This window comes from Ananas comosus, linkage group 4, assembly GCF_001540865.1.
Source record: "Ananas comosus cultivar F153 linkage group 4, ASM154086v1, whole genome shotgun sequence".
NCBI classification, from domain to species: Eukaryota; Viridiplantae; Streptophyta; class Magnoliopsida; order Poales; family Bromeliaceae; genus Ananas; species Ananas comosus.
The window spans coordinates 9,461,492-9,478,344 of NC_033624.1; the positions used below are offsets into that span (position 1 = coordinate 9,461,492).

Below are 16,853 nucleotides of genomic sequence, written 5' to 3' on the forward strand. Positions count from 1 at the left end.
CACCCTATGTATATGAGTGATGTATAGCTGGTGAGATACTTTTGAGAGTTACTCATGTATATAGATGTTGAACTTGTATACACATTTGGAGATGTGATTGTATTATGTGGATGTTGTATGAAAATGTAATAGCTAGATATCTCTCTTTTGTTCACTTGTATATCTACTTGTGTCTTGTTCTTGCTTGTTTAGCACTTGTGGTGCTTCATGTATATTGTTTTAGTTACTTGGGCAACTTGATGTACATGACTCTGTTTGTTAGCCTTGGGTGGACAGATAAGGTGCTGGCCATTCGACGTCTGTTCGACGTGCCCGAACAGACCAAACTGGCGGTTGCGGGGCGTGACATTGGTGTTAAGTATTGTGTGTTGGCAAGTTTCATGAATTGAGTCAGAGTCTTAAAGGATTTGGTGCATATTGTTAAAGATCGAAGAATCCAAGACGTCGAAGAAATCAGAAACATCTCATGATATGAATCACGATACTCAGGTAAGTTTTTAATTCATGATATGATGATTCATATATAGTTATAGACATTAGAATCATGAAAATCAAAGTTTAGTGGACTAGAAAGTGCTTTGGAACTTTTGAAACCCGAATTGATGCAAAATCTGGAAACTGCACAGAGTACCAGTACTGCATTGACTTGGTACCGGTACTGATTTGATACCGGTGACAACATGACTTAGTAACCGATATGCAGTATATGGAATTTTCTGTGTCGTCTTTTGGTACCGGTGACAACATGACTTAGTAACCGATACGCAGTGTAAAATTTCGAAAACTTTCTAATCTGACTCTAATTGATTCTAAGATCTATAAATAAGCTATTAGGGTTCTCTAACTGATAGAACATCACGAGAATACATGTTTGAGAAACCCCAGAGGCCAGGATTTCGTTCAAAACCTATTTTCTACAAAGTAGCCTCTTTTAGGTCAATTCGAGGTATTGAAAATTGATATTTATATGTCGAATTGATCTATCTTCGCTTAGAGATTCTTCTCTGGTTTTCATCGATACTCTAAGCGAAGGATCACCATAATCATGATGTTCTTTATGGATGGCGTCGTGGATTCGACGTGATCGAAGGCGGTTCGAGGATTCGGATCGTGTGCTCGTGGATTCGAGTAGCGTTCGTGGATTCGAGTAGCGTTCGTGGATTCGAGTAGCGTTCGTGGATTCGAACGTGAGCGAGGCGTTCGTGGATTCGAACGTGAGCGAGGCGTTCGTGGATTCGAACATGAGGGCGTGGACAACTCGGAGGATTACGCGAGATTCATAAGAGGTTAAGAGAGGTCAAGTCCGTGGAGTCAGTAATCACCTTGTAATTATCTTTCTCTTAGTGAATTATTTTTTCGCGTGTTAATCCCGTGGGTTTTTACTCCAAGTTGGAGTTTTTCCACATAAATCTCGGTGTGATTTTTATTTTCTGCATTTACTTTTATCGCAATGAGATTTGTGGTTTTTGACCGTTACACCTATTCACCCCCCTCTAGGTGTTTGATACAATCTAGATAGATTCTAGGGCTCCTCGTAACTTACAATTGGGGTGTGATAGACGCCCCCCGTTAAGGCCCTGACGTCCTCGTCAGTCCAATCATACACACAGCCCAAGATCACCAGGCGATGTGAGACTCGTCTTGCTAGCCTTGTCATCTAGACCCTGGTATAGCCGGTCACATTGTCATACATAGTCCAGCATAGCCTATCACTTTGTCTTTCAGACCCTGGCTCAGCCGAGACTCGCCACATATTTTCGGCTGGTGATTGGCTCTGATACCAAATGTAACGATCCAGCCCACTAGCAACAATAACTTGTTGGGCCCAAACCATCAACACAAAATACTTAAGTCTAGTTATTATTACTAGTCTCTAAGTCTCTTATATATCCAAGCACATCCCCATTCCTATCCGATATGGGATTATTGGGGTGTGATATCCAATACTCGACAACCTTCACGGATTCAGAAGAAACATCAACTAAGTCGAGATTCAAAGATCAATCTGAAGTCTTGTCTAGAACACAAAGTCCCTACAAAGCCGAATACCAAGTGGAGACTCAAGACGAATAAAAAGGTAAAACAAATGACACTGAATATGAACAAATCTAGACATCCATCTATCCGACAAGTTTGGGTTCGAAAAGATGATATCTTTTTTTGTCTTAAATCCTAATTTGTTTTGATTTTTGTGTAGTGCTTTGATTGGTTCTTATTTCATATCATTTGATCATTGCATTACATGTTACGTTTTGTGTTTACATGATTTTGTCTTAGTATTATTTTTGTGGATCCTTCGATGATTAATCATTAAAAGTGCCTTGAACTTCTATAATTCACATTTTCATTTCGAGCTAAGTTCATATTAATTATCGATTTTACTCTTTTTTATTATCTTTGAAGATAATTTATTATATGAATTTTTAATCCCTATATTCATCAAATTTAAGTAATCATGTTTAATCTCTTGAAATTTAAACTATCTCGGATGTGAGTGTTGAATTTGATCAATAGTCATTTGCTAATGGATTAAATTTTGTCAAATTTTCTTTCAAATATGAGATGACATAATTGAAGGGGAGTTATTATTATTATAAAAAAATTTGAGATGAAAAATGCTCCTAAAAGGTTGAAAGATGTGGAAAGAGTTACATCCCTAAAAAGAGTGTGAAAACTACCACTACATGTAGGAAAGAGTTACCACCCTAGTCATCCGGTAAGTATATGAAGCTACCACATAGATATTGCTTGCATAACCAAAAAGGTTGAAAAAATGCATAACTTTATTATTTTTCGGAGTTATAAGGTGGTATATTGAAATGATGCTCAAAGAGCCACCCACGGTGTATTATTTGCTTAGTCCCAAATTTGAACATTTATATGACAAATTTATGTCATTTTTGGTGACTCTCTATAAGTCGTCTTCATAATCCGTTATGTCTTAATAGTTTTTGAGCCGTTAGATTATTTATGATGACTTAATTTTGACATATATATGGATTAAGAAATTGTATAATATTTTATCTGCATCGTGATAATTTTGCAGCACAATTCTTAATTTTTATGAAATTAACTTGGATTGTATGAAATAGATGTGAAATTCTCTTATTCAAGCACTAGATACCGATACTATATTTAGGCACCGAAACACGAGATACCGGTACCAGAGTCAAGTTCCACAAAACCCGAACTTTAAAAAATGGAACTTTGAATTGAGTACTGGTACACATTTTCACATACTAGTACTAGGGCTATGGAACTGGTTTTTAATACCGGTATGAGAGTTTTATTTTTAACTTCAAACTCAACAAAAACTCTCTCTTTCTCTCTCTAAATTTTTTCTAATGTTATTCTCACTCAGATCTTTAGTTTTCAAACATCAATTTTTAAGTTTGCTCATCAAAACTCATCTCATCATCTTTAAAACCCTAATTTTTTCAATTTTTAACAGTTTTGTTGGGTTAAGTAGAGATCTTTATTTTTGCTGAAATTTCTTGTAGTTTTTTTTATTGTAATTGGCGTTAGTTACATGCATGCTTGATTTGTGTTCACTTAGATTCATGAATAATGCATTATTTATTATATATGAATCTAAGACCTATAGCATGTTCTAGAGCAAGATTTTGGAGTTTTTCTTGGTATGCCAAATTGCACGAAACAACTTATTTGAATTTGTTAGAAATAGTATTTTTGTGCATTTCAAGTTGATTAGAAAACTTTTTACACTATTAATGCATTATTTATTATAAATCTAAGATCTATAGCATGTTCTAAAGCAAGATTTTGGGGTTTTTCTTGGCATGCCAAATTGTACGAAACAACTTGCATGAATTTGTTAGAAATAATATTTTTGTGCATTTCATGTTGATTAGAAAACCTTTTACACTATTTTGCAAGGCTCATGAGATTGTGAGGACGTTAATGCATTTACATGTTTCGCATCTTGCTCAGGGCAATGGCTTTCTTGGTTCTCCTTGCACTTGTTGTGTTAATGGCCTCTGGGGGAGGTCATGATCATGGCCGTGGGTGGAAAGGATCTTCTAAGAGAACACATATTGAGGAAGATTCTTCGAGCACTACATCTGAAGAACCTGAGTATTGGTCCAACCAAGTGGCTGAAGCTAAAGCGAGTATAGGAAAAGGGAAAGACAAAGCACCTGAGACATTCAGGAAAAGGAAAGGTGCGAGTTCCCCTCCGTGACAAAGCACAAATGGTTCGGTTATTAGAGAGCAAGGTTCTAGTGAACGTGAACGATGGTTTATGCGTACCGCAGAATCTCAATCTATCGATATCTCGACGGCAAAAAGCTTTTGCCAGCAGAACGTGCTTAGGGGAGCATTATGTGAACTTCAATGAGCTCGTAAGAGAGGTTCCAGAATTTGAACAATTAATACAAAGAGCTTCCATTGAACCAGTTGGAAGAATTTAGGCTCTCACAACTTTTTGTGTTGAACTCATGCGGGAGTTTTATATGCACGGGAAGGTTCTTGCCAAGGATCAAGAGATAGGAAATTATATGTTTGAGACAGCTCGTGACAAGAAGATTTTTGTAACTCCGCATACTATCAGTGCGATGTTTGGATTGAACGTGACTACCGCTGATCTATAGTATACACATGGCACGATCCAACATTCCTCTCACTAGAACACTATGATCAATGCAATCTGCAAACCTGAAATTTGGACAAACTGCTTGTACATTGAATCGACGGATTTAAGGCCAAAGTATCATATACTTTCCTTGATCATCTGTTATAATGTGTTGCTGACCATTGTAACCAAAAGATTCGTTAGGATTGTCTTGTTCTTCTCTATCTTCTTGGTCACCTGGAGCATGCTGAAGGTTTGAACATAAATATTCCTTCCTTGATATGGCAGAAGATGGCTCATGTGATTCAAGCCTTGGGACAATGTGAGCTACTCCCATTTCTTGTTTTGATCACGAGGATTTTGGAAGATAATAGGGTAGATATCATGTGCAACAAGTATGATTATGGCCTAGGTCCGATAAATGGAGTCACATTGGCTAAGTCGATTAGCACTTTGAAGACTTTTCAGCAGGTCAAAGCCTCCACTTCAGCTACTTCTGGTTCAGTAGCTCGTCTAGCAAAACATGAGGGATTTTCAAGTTTAGGGGGAGTGGTTACTGTAGAATAACTTCATCATGAAGTTCTCTCTATTAAGAAGCGGGTTGAAAAAAATTCCCACAAGATGGAGGAAAGGTTTAAGAAGGTGGAGAATGGTGTAAAGAAAATATTAAAGATTCTTGGATGTCGCCACGATGATGTTACTACAGGCAGCGCTGGACCAAGTTCATCGCACACTACCGAGGCATCTACTTCAGGGAGAGGCGTAGATAGAGACGATGATGATGACGGAGACGATGAGCGATGTTTAGCTTTCTCTTCTGCACTTTAGTTTATCTCTCTTGTTTTACATGTAGGAAGTACTCACCAACTACTATATTTTGATCTTGTAACTATGAACTAATTACAAATCTTACTGTAGTATGTTTTCTCTCTGTACTTTCTTTTTGATAATTTTTGACAAAAAAATGGAGAGCATTGCTTAGGAATCAGAAATCTTGAAAAATCTAAAAGCTGGTGGAGATGCACAATTTGAAGAATAGAGGGGGAGAGGATATTTTTGAAAGAGGATACGTTTCAAAAATGAAGAGGGTATTGTTGAAAACTTCAAGACTCCAAATTCTAAGTCATAGAGTTTGTCTTAGGAGTTGTCTTAGGAGTTCATGTGTAATTTTGTTTTATTTGGATCTTACATGTGAGGGGTTCGATGTTTTGTTGACGACATTGGACTTTATTTTTTTTATCATTGAGAGTTATATGTATGTTTGAATTTTGTCACAAAATTGCCAAAGGGAAAGAATGTTCTGGATGTTATATTGGCATATTTCGTGATTTGAGTCGGAGTCTTGAAGGATTCGTTTCGTGTTGTCAACAGTTGAAGAATCCAAGATTCCGAGAAGAACTCAAAAACATCTCACAGGTTGAATCACGGTGCTCAAGTATGCTCAGGTATAATTTAGATGTTTTCCATGGTGATTCATAGGAATTTATGGCATTAGAATCATATAAGTGATGGCTAGTGGATTAGAAGTGGTTTTTGGAACTGTTATTTCATATATAACAATATTTTATATTGAGTTATGGTACAAGGTTTTAGTTCCTCAAAACTGGGTTGAAAAACTTGATGTTTTGTATTGAGTACCGAAACCCAATATTGAGTTCCTCAAAACCCGAGAGTACCAATTCTATAAATTGAATTGTGTACCGGTACCAAGTTTGAGTACCAATAGTACTGCATTGAGTTGTACCGGAGTGCATCGCCTAAGTACCGGTACTACAGGTTAGGAAATTTCTATTGCATCATAGCATACCAATACTCACATCCGGGTACCGGTACTCAATGTGCAGATTTTCTAATTTAGATTCTAATCCGACTCTAATTAATTCTAATGTCTATAAATATAATGTTAAGATTCTCTATGATATTGAAGCACTCAGAATTCACGAGAGAGCAGCCCTAGAGGCTATCGTTCTTAACCTTTCTTCATCAAATTAGCCTCTTTAGGTCAATTCGAGATTGTGTAATTCAATATGCATATGTCGAATTGATCTACGATTTGCTTAGAGACCTTTTTCTCTGGTTCTTTAATGATAATCTAAGCAAAGGATTACCATAGAAATGTTAGTTTTTCACTTTGTGAGTGGTGTAGTGGATTTGATGTGATCAAGGCGATTCATAGATTTGAATCGTGAGTGCTCGAGGATTCGAGTTGTGACACCCCGACTTCCCAGGGGGTTACCCATCCTAGGACTACTCCCGTCCTAGCACGCTTAACTCTCTTAACCTCTTGGGTCTAGCCACCACCCAAAATGCTTAAGCCGGGTTAAGAGTTTTAGCCCTATTATATCTTATATATAGGACTACCCGGGGTCTCACACGAGTAGTGTCCGTTGATTCGGACGTGGGGCGTGGGCAACCTGGCGGCGTGCATGAGATCCATAGGAGATAAAAAAGAGGTTAAGCCGGTGAAGTCGGTAATCACCTTGCAATCTTTTATTCTTAATAGATTGTTTTTTTGTGTTTGTCCCATAGGTTTTTTTTCCAAGTTGAAATTTTCCCACATAAATTTCGGTGTGCTGGTTTTAGTGTTCACATTTATTTTTATTACATCAAATTTTTGTTTCTGGACGTCACACCTATTCATCCCCCTCTAGCTATTAGATATATTCTAGATAGATCTTAGGGTTTTCATAACTTACAGGCAACTCGATGGCTTTCGCCTCGCAAGAGTTAACCGATGAGAAATAGCCGCCCAGAGTGTCATACTCGCAGAAAGCACTTGTTGCCGAGCAAAGAAGGGAGAAAGACGAGCTGAAAAGCCTTCGAGAAGCGTTGCCTTGCGGAAGATAAGTCAGGTAGGCTCAAGAGATCACTAGAAGATCCCCAAATTGATCGAACTAAGCTGAACTCTGAGCCAAAGTAGAAAAACCACTGCTGTACAGCTGCAAACATTCCTCCAATTTTTTTTTGTGTCAGCCGATACAGCAACTGGAAGGTCCTCCTCTTCATTAGATATAAGGCTCGAGGTGGCTAGCTCTTACAAAGAGATCGCCAAAGCATTCTCCGATCCGGAAGTAGAAATGTTTCCAAACGAAGAAATGGGATCGTCGGATGTCGGCACAGGGATGAAGGCTGAGACTTCGACCGGAGGCTCACCAGTAGAAGCTAGGTCATCCTTCTCTTTCATCTTGATTTTCTCTTCTTCTTTTATCCTCTCTTCCTTATCCTTCCACTTTCTTTCCTCTTCCCTCTTCTTCTCTTGATGAGCCTCTCTGTGATTTTATATTTTTCCTATCGATAAAGCTCTGTCTTAATTTTCGAGACGATGTCAGCTCTAAAAATTCCCACTGGAGCCCTGCTAGAGGTCGACGACATTTTCAACTATTGGGCTACCGGCTCATGCAGAGTGAGTAGTCGGGATGCTTTAGTTGGGGATAGGAGAAAGGGAATCAACCAAAATAGGCTGAGGACCTACCTCGACCAAGGACGGAGCCCGTTATAGTTTCTCTTCAACAATTCCGGCTTGGAATCGGTCTCTATTGGGCTGACTTGGGTCCCTCCTCGGCTGGGATAGAAAGTGAAGTAGCCGAAAGAGGTTGAGCCGGAGGAGTTGCACCAGAGGTTGGGTTCTCGACCTCGAGAGGTAGTTGTTCCTCTACTGGTTCGGGAGTAGGCTGGGGTGAGATTTACTCGCAACCATTTTTCGTCATTTCTGCTACGGCAGGGGGATCGGAGAAGTGGCTTTGGCCGGGTGTTTCCTTATCAGTCGAATCGATAGGTCAGAAATATGAAGCAACTGAAAAGAATAAAACGAAATGAGCCAAAAATCACAAGAAAAGTAAATGCATGACAAGAGGCAAAATATATTGCTAGGGGAGAGGGAAAGCCGCCGACTCCTTGTCAAAACCCTCGTTCGAATCCTTTTGCTTCGAAGAATTGGGCGTGACCTCCTTGCCTTTGGAGGTGCCGGCTGAAATGACGAGATATGGAGGCAGAATAAATCAAAAAGGAAATTCACAAAGAAAAATGGGTTGAAAGAGAAACAGAAATACCTTCTGTACGATAGAAGCAGCTAAAGCAATTTGTAAGGGACATTGCAAACACCCCATCACAGAAGCTATCCTATGTGTGCCGGAAAAGCACTTCGGTCAATCCTATACGATTCGGCTAAAAGCCTGTAGGGGTGAAGAAGCGCTTAAGATGATTCCTTATACTCGAGAATCGATCTACTTCGGCCGCTCCTATAGTAGGGAGATAAGAGTGAGAGGTGTTGGCAGTGAAGAAGTAGGGCGGAACTGGAAGTGATTGGACTAAACCAAATTAATGCCCCATGAAGTGAGAGCAGTAAACCTCCATGCTTGCCGTCAACTTGCAGTAAATCTTCAAGCTGACATAAAGATCCCGCAGGGCTAAGAAAGAATATCAGACCTTAGAATGTCCACTGGCGGTAGAAAAAGCCATCTGATTCTAAATAGCTTCAAACCGCTCAATGAACCAAGCCGAGCTGATTAATCGCTCTCTGAAAGGGGCCCAGTTGATGAGAGGCCAAGTATCCTTGGAGTAGAAAATCCAGAAGTAAAAAAATTGGTAGGTTGGCTGGCTCAGGATAGCTGAGGGCCAACCCGTAGGTGTTGAAATACAGAGTCGAATCTTGATCGAGGGGGATCCGGTATAAGACAAGGACGTAGAGTTGCAGACAAAGTTGGAGGAACCACAGGACATTGCAGTCCAAACCAATAACCACGTCGCTCTTCGACAACAGCGATTTGATCGACTCAAAGATCTCTAGGTGTCACGCCCCGAGCCCGCTTCTTTGGCCGGATTCGGGCACGCCAACAGACCGCCAAACGGACAGGGTTTCCCCTGTACGTGGACAGAGTCTCCCTTGTACGTCCAAGGCGTCACAATCCATACAATGCACGAGGTTTCAATCAGGAACAGCATACACGCAAAGATTGCATAAGGAAGGTATCGAAATCATAAATACATCTATGCTATTACAAGCATTCAACTCACATACATTACATCACATATTACACTTTTTATTCTCTTTTTAGCTTCCAAATACAATCTTGTTCTTAACATAATTATTACAACATTGTTCATTTCATTTCTATACCCCTAAGCTAAGATGACTTGGGGTACTGCTATCTGGTCTCAGTGATAGGACGCTAACTATGGAGCTACGCCTTTTCCTCGCGCCGCTGCGCCGCTCGCGTGTGAACCTGTAACCCCTAAAAACAACACGGAGGTGAGAACTATTGTCCATAATTCTCAGTGGGTACGGCCACCCAAAGGAAGAGCTCGACCCACCAAGTCCAAAGGAGGCACTGCAAACATGTTAGTCCAACAAATATGCACAGATATATATAATTTATGCAACTAACAATTATCATATTCATGCCTCACAATATGCAACATGCGAATCATGCAACTTATGCAAGTAGATTAATTGATTATACTCTTTACCATTTGTCATTCTTTATTATTATTCGTTCTTGATTACTAGTCATTCTTTATCGCTAGCCGTTCTTTAACACTAGCCATTACTTATTACTAGCCGTTCTTAATTCTTAGCCCTTCTTTATTATTGCTATACTTTAGCATTAGCCGTTCTTTATTCTTTATTCTGTACTAAGAGTACTCACACCTTAGCCATATTATACACATTTGCCACTCTTTCCTAAGGTTACTTTTACCTTAGCCAACTATGCCACTCGACTCGGTCTTGAGTCAATCCACCGCAGATAGTCCGGACTCTGTCAGGCTCGAGGCGAAGGAAGTCTCACATGTACCTCAGCCTTAAATCCTCTCGACTATAGGTCTGCTCACAGGGTGAGGATATACCGTCGAACCCCGGACCACAAGTGGCTCAACGGACCTACGGGGGAGGAGAACCAATATACCCGCTTCCCTATTCTCATGGCATACCAGGCGAGGAGAACCAACATACCTGTTGAATCACTGCCGGGCGAGGAGAACCAACGTACCCGCAGTTATATCTCATTTGCCATTCCACTTACCGGGCGAGGAGAACCAACATACCCGTTGAATCACTGTCGGGCGAGGAGAACCAACATACCCACAGTTCTGATTCACTTGCGCTCGGTCGCAAGTCTTATCCGCTGCACTAGCAGCCTTCATTCCTAGGAATTCCGGATTCCACATTCACATCTCTAGGGTTGGTCTTATACCCTATAGTGTTGACCTATTTAGGTTCAAGCCATTTCTCAACCTAAGGTTTAATACATTAGGTCCAATGTTATCATGCTCATAGCCTAGGTTCATTAACACTAGGTTCCATGTTCTTTACTACCTAGGTTCATTTGACTCTAGGTTCAATGCCGCTCATAATTCACCTATGTTCCATGACACTAGGTTGAATGTCACTCGTGTTCTTATTTTTCTAGTTGTCCATACTTGGAAATCATACTTGACATGCCACACTTGTCGAGTTCTTTACTCTTCTTAGAGTTTATCTATCTTAGTTCACATTCATGTCATCATGCCTATATGCTTTAGCATCTCAAGCACATGCCTATGTTCTTCTCAAAATGATAGTCGATATACACTTTAACATACAACTCATGCATTCTTACTTAGCACATATCTCATGCATTCTTTATTAGCATCTTAATCATGCATTCATTTCTAAATCATGCATCTAGCTCAGGTTGTTTAACATTTAACTCATGCATTTATTTAGCATATGTCTTACATACTCATTTGGCATTTAGCTCTTGCATTCATTAGTATACATCTTATGCATTCATTAGCCTCTACTTCATGCACTTACATAACCTCGCATGGTAGGTAACAACATCAAGTATAATATGATTTACGCATTCATATTACCATGTACAACCTACCAACTACACATGCATCAACAACAATCATACTTCACTTTGACTTGGAAGTGACCTAATCACTTCGGTGAAGCACAACCCACCTAATATTGCTCTCCGATTGCTTGTAGTCACTTGCAATCGGCCTCCCACGGCACATGTGGTCTGGTTCAACCCGAGCTTGCAACCGACCACCAACCGCAAGCCGATTCGCGACCTAGGGTCTTCAAGGTCTCCTATCTAACCTTCAATTAGAGAATTATGGGGTTAATTGAGATCAAAACCTTCTAATATCCAAAACCCACATTTAAACCTAGCATGAACTTATTCTCCAATTAACCTAAAAATCTCATGGAGAAACATGCTTGAACTACTTTAGAGGCTACTAGAACACTTAAGCATAAGGATTAAACCAAATCCCAAAATCTTACCAAAATGTGAACGCCGAGACGGAAGCACGCCGCTCAACCGGGCGCGCGAAGGTCCGATCCGACGCTCCCAATGCGTTCCCAAGCTCGCTCTCCGCCAACGCCGCGGATTTAAGAGAGAGATCTAGAGAGAGGAAAGAGATATCTAGAGAGAGAAAGGGAGGGTTTCTCTCTCCCTCACCATGTGTGCGTGTGTGTGCTGTGTGGTGCACGGCTGAGGAGGAAAAAGAAGACAAGAAGTCCTCTTATATACAATTAGCCCCTCAAAATACTATTACAACCAGCAGTTTAGCTTTCAGAATCTGATACTTTTCACCGGAGCCCTTCTGAATGTCCGTTTGCGCTCAAATTTGACAGTCAGGCTCGGTTTTACTTAATAAGTACAAAAAAATTTCAATCTTTCAGTTTCGACCATTTTTGGTCATCGAAAGCTCTACCGAACTGAAATCTCTAGCAGATAGCAGTCGGATTTTATTTTCCACCTTCCGGGTGTCAGAATGACATGAAACTTTAAATCTAGCCTCATAAAAATAATTCTGACATATTCTCCAATTTTCATAATTTTCTAACACTGTGTATTTTCTGCTAAAATAACAACTGTTTCTTAAAGAAATTCTAAATTTTCTATTTCCGTTCCGATTTCAGCACAAGTCATTCCCGACTTATATTTTACTTCTTTAAGTCCAATAAAAAAGTATCTTACACTATTTTTATTTATATTTACTTTTATATTAAAATTCGGTACATTACACCAGGTAAAGAAACGAGAGAAAACACGAGCTGAGAGTCAACTTTTTGTCGCGGGCCAGTGCTATGGCGATAGGGATGAGGTTCCAATTGATCTTTTGTGATCGAGTGCAAAAGAGATTATGACAGAGCAAGTAGAGGAGGAAAGTGCTATACTTCTTCCTAATTATTGGAGTAGGGGTGTAGTACACTGAACTTTAGCAAAATTGCGAAGTTCGAGTGTGGGGATGATAAATGGAACTACCCTACATCTTCTAAAGGGTTTAGAGAAGTTGTTGGACAGGTTAGGGAGTGATTGGATGGCTGGAAGTAAGAAAGTGCATTGTTCTGGCAAAATTCAGCATTTTCTGCATTGTGTACCGGTATAGTCATCATTGTGTACCGATACACAATGACAAATACGTGGCAGCAAGGCTATTTTGGTAATTTCACTTCTAATACCTATCTTTATCTGGCCAGCACGACCCCTGGAGCTATTTGGAAGATGTTAGAGCTCAGAGGAAAGGTTTTGCACCTATCTCACTTTCTCTCTCTAGGGTTTCTCTCTCTTTGAGTAGAAATCGCCGATTCGAGCTTATTTTGCGCCTCGCTCGACGTTTGCTGGTTTGGAGACTTGAGGGGAGTCCTTGGATCGTGGGAAGGAGGAACCTTACAGAATTTCTGTGATCCTATCACCAGGGAAAGCCGAGTTGCAGCTTTTGATAGGTATATTGCTTAAGATTTCTCTAGTTTGAAGTTTAGTATTGGATTTTGAGTTGCTTTGGTTTCTTTGCTTTCAGCTGAGTTGGAAGGGGATTCCAGCAGCTAGAGAGGAGTTATCTAGCTGTGATTTCTCCCCTTTAGTCCAGGAAAAACTGAATTAAGGCTTGGCAAAGTAATTAGTTAACTTTTGACTCTATTTTGAACTATACGAGGTTTAATCAAGTGTATTGATGCCGATTTGAGTTGTTGGCTGGCAGCAACTGTGAGAATCACTTTGAGCTAAGTTTGTGACCTTGGGAACTGGTTTGGAAGGTGTTTCAGCTAGTGGTAAGCGGAATTTTCAGTTAGAAAACTGATTAAGGTTCCAACTATACTATCTAATGGTATAAGTGTTTTGATGCCATTTTGGTGATTGTTCGCAGCAAAGTTGCGACCGACCCTCGGATTATCCTTGGCTGATATTTGGGAGCTCTCAGAGGTTAAACTCGATGTACTAAACTGGACCAAACAGGGGTTCAAGTTATAACCTTGTACAAAGTGAGAATTTTGTCGAAATTGGACGTTTTGGTAGTAGTTTCTATGCGATTTTGATACTTATTTTTCAACAGGATTGAGACCCAGTTGAGCTGAATTTCGGGACTCGTTTGGGCAGGATCGAGCTTAGTACTAGGTGCTTTTACCTGGATTGAAGAGTAGGCTTGATTTTTATCTCAATCTAGGTAAGAAATTGCTTCATTTTCGATATATAAATGAAGTGTTGTTAGAGACGTCTAAATTCAGCACTTAGCTGATTTTGATTTGCTTATAGGGAACTTAAAGGCACCGGATTTCTTGCGAGTGTGAGTTCGACAAGGGTTGTGGACTAATAGGTGGGTTTGACCTTACCAGAGAAAGTGAAGCTTCCCTATGTTCTATATGATACTATAGAATTAGTAAATATGTGCACTTGTGTGATTATGTAATTGATAAAGGACATGGAATGCCACAACCACAGTGTTTGATATATTTGAAATGAAACCTCTATGAAGTAAAGAGAACTTATGCATAAAAGTATTAATGTTCAATTCAGTTGAATAGCTAATGACATTTCTATTATGCTCCTATAAAGTGGAGAATAAGGACATTCCTTTGTGACTCTATTGATAGTACATTGATAGTGAAAAGTTTCTAATGCAATATGTAAATTAGCATCACTTTTATGTGCTTACTAATCTAGTGGCTGCTAGCAATTTCATTATTCATTATATTGAGATTCCGATCAATGGATCGAGAGTGAGAACATTGCATGTTAAGACATGATGATTGAGAATTGTTAGACTATGGACTACGCTTGCTTGCCATTGTGCTCATTCGCACACGCTTGTGTGGGTCGCTCCCCACAAGCCGGCACTCCGGAGTTGGCCTACGCAACAGATTACTCGCCCGTGCGGGATTGGATGCCGAAATGGATTGCCGTGGGGAGTTTATACTACCACGGGGCCATTAGGCGCGGCGCAAGCTGGACTACCTAGTGTAGGTCCTTATGAATCAAATTAAATTACCAAATGATAGCAATGAATGATTGCCATTTATAGTGTACAGTACTTACATGTTCACGCTTACAGTAATTGCTACACTTGCCTTGTTACACTTGCTTCTAAATAGTTGATACATTTACATTTGAAAGTATAGTTACCTGCTTATTGCCAATTGGCATTGTAGATATATCATGTAATAACTATTCTTACTTTTCATTTAGTACGTATACACCTTGAACCTAGTGGTGTAATTCGCCGAGGCTGGCGGCTTACCCACTGGGAACTATTGTTTAATAGTTCTCATGCCCTCTTGGTTGTTGTTTTTACAGAACCATCCACTGCGGGAGAGGCTAGGGATCGCGGCAAGGGAGTCGCGTCTAGCTAGACATAGCGTGAAGTCCAGCTAGGTGATCACCTCGCTGCTTGATTTTGGACTATCGAGGGTGATGTACACTAGTATATAGAGAGGCTACCGTTGTTTATAGCTCTTTTGGGGCAACCGTGATGTATATATTGGTTTAGAATGTTACATTTTCTGTTGTGAATTTTAAACTCTTGTTGAGATTTTTAGAGCTTGCGCTTACTTTCTCTTGTTAGTAGTACTGTTGCTATACACTTTGCTCTGATATCATGATAGGATCTCTTTATGATCATTCCTTGCCTGACATGGTTTTTGTAGGTGTCTTATATACTGCAGGTATATGACGGGTCTGTGCACGTATCGGGTATGCTTCTGCTGGTACCCGGGCGTGACAAGGGCCTGACCCGCAAATCACTGCATGAATTTGGTATAGGCTAGGTCCGCTTTCAAATCCAGAAGAGCCTCGAACTTTGTCACGCTATCAGGGTTATAGGTCATGGATAGAATGGTGCCATGTGGGAGGAGACCGAGGATCGCCATCACATCGAAGAGGGTCATAGTGAAAAACCCCCGACCAAAAAAGAAAAGTATTCAAAGTAGAGGTTAAAAAACATAAAGGATCCTTTGACTCGATCCTATGTCGAAGGTTGTTGGCTTAGAGAGGAATCCTTGAAAGTTGGATGGCGTTGTAAATCCTGACGTTGTGCCATAAAGCAATAAAGGATCCTTCGACTCGATCTAACCAGGCTAAGTATACTTCCGAGATGCTGGGCCAGGTATAGAGGCTTTTTTTTTAATGATTTTGAAGAAGATCAAGAATGTAGATGGACGATGTCCGCCATCAGGGAAAGCTTTTCCGTGGAAAAAGAAAAGACATTGTCCTTAGGCGGCCCCACGAAGGAAGGACCAAGGACGAAGCAAGAGGGGTCGACCATAGATGGTTTCAAAAGACGAAAGTCGACATTGGAAGAAGGGAGAAGAGGAAGAATTCGAGCCATTGGAGAAGAAAGACTCTGGAAGGGAGAAAGAGTTGAAGAAGGGGAGTCGAAGTGGAAGAGTCGAGAAGAAAAGCAAGGAAAATGAAATTGTATGTCGAAGAGAGTTTTGAAATGAATTTTGATGATGACGAGATGATGGCAACTATTAAATGCCCTAATTAATCCCCTAGATAAGACGAAAGAGTATAAAAATCATATCTGTTGAAGAACGAAATCAAGTGCGAAATGACCAAAGGTATGGCTAATCGAGGCTGCCAAATGGGAAAAATGATGTGATCGCAAGGGACGGTGAATCTCAACCACTGAACCCGTGGTGTCTGATCACGGCCGCTGATAGTGCAACGTCAGTCATTCGAAACGGTTGATCTAGAGACCGTCAGGGGACATTTTTGATGCCATAAAAATAGCTCCATGTGGTAAAATAGTATAAGCAAAACGAAAGAAGCGAGACAAAAAGCGACAAACAGTACACCCGGAGTCGAAAAGAGTACGCCTAAAATAGAAGATCGGTTTAGGCGGGAGCAATTTAAGACTTGGAGAAAGGATTTCGTGACCAGCGAAGGATCAGCGAAAGCGTAACCTGAGGAAAGAGGGACGTAGTTGAAGAAATCCCGACGATGAGATTAAATCAATAATGGCAGGTGGGAGGAGATATCGCTATAAATAG

At 40.3% G+C, this 16,853-nt stretch overlaps 1 long non-coding RNA gene across 1 annotated transcript; it reads left to right on the plus strand.

The window, feature by feature from the left end:
- Nucleotides 13,103-15,178, plus strand: LOC109709690. Its single transcript, XR_002216193.1, has 6 exons — nucleotides 13,103-13,313; nucleotides 13,388-13,637; nucleotides 13,733-13,847; nucleotides 13,919-14,029; nucleotides 14,119-14,179; nucleotides 15,157-15,178. It is a non-coding gene; the product is annotated as an uncharacterized LOC109709690 (long non-coding RNA).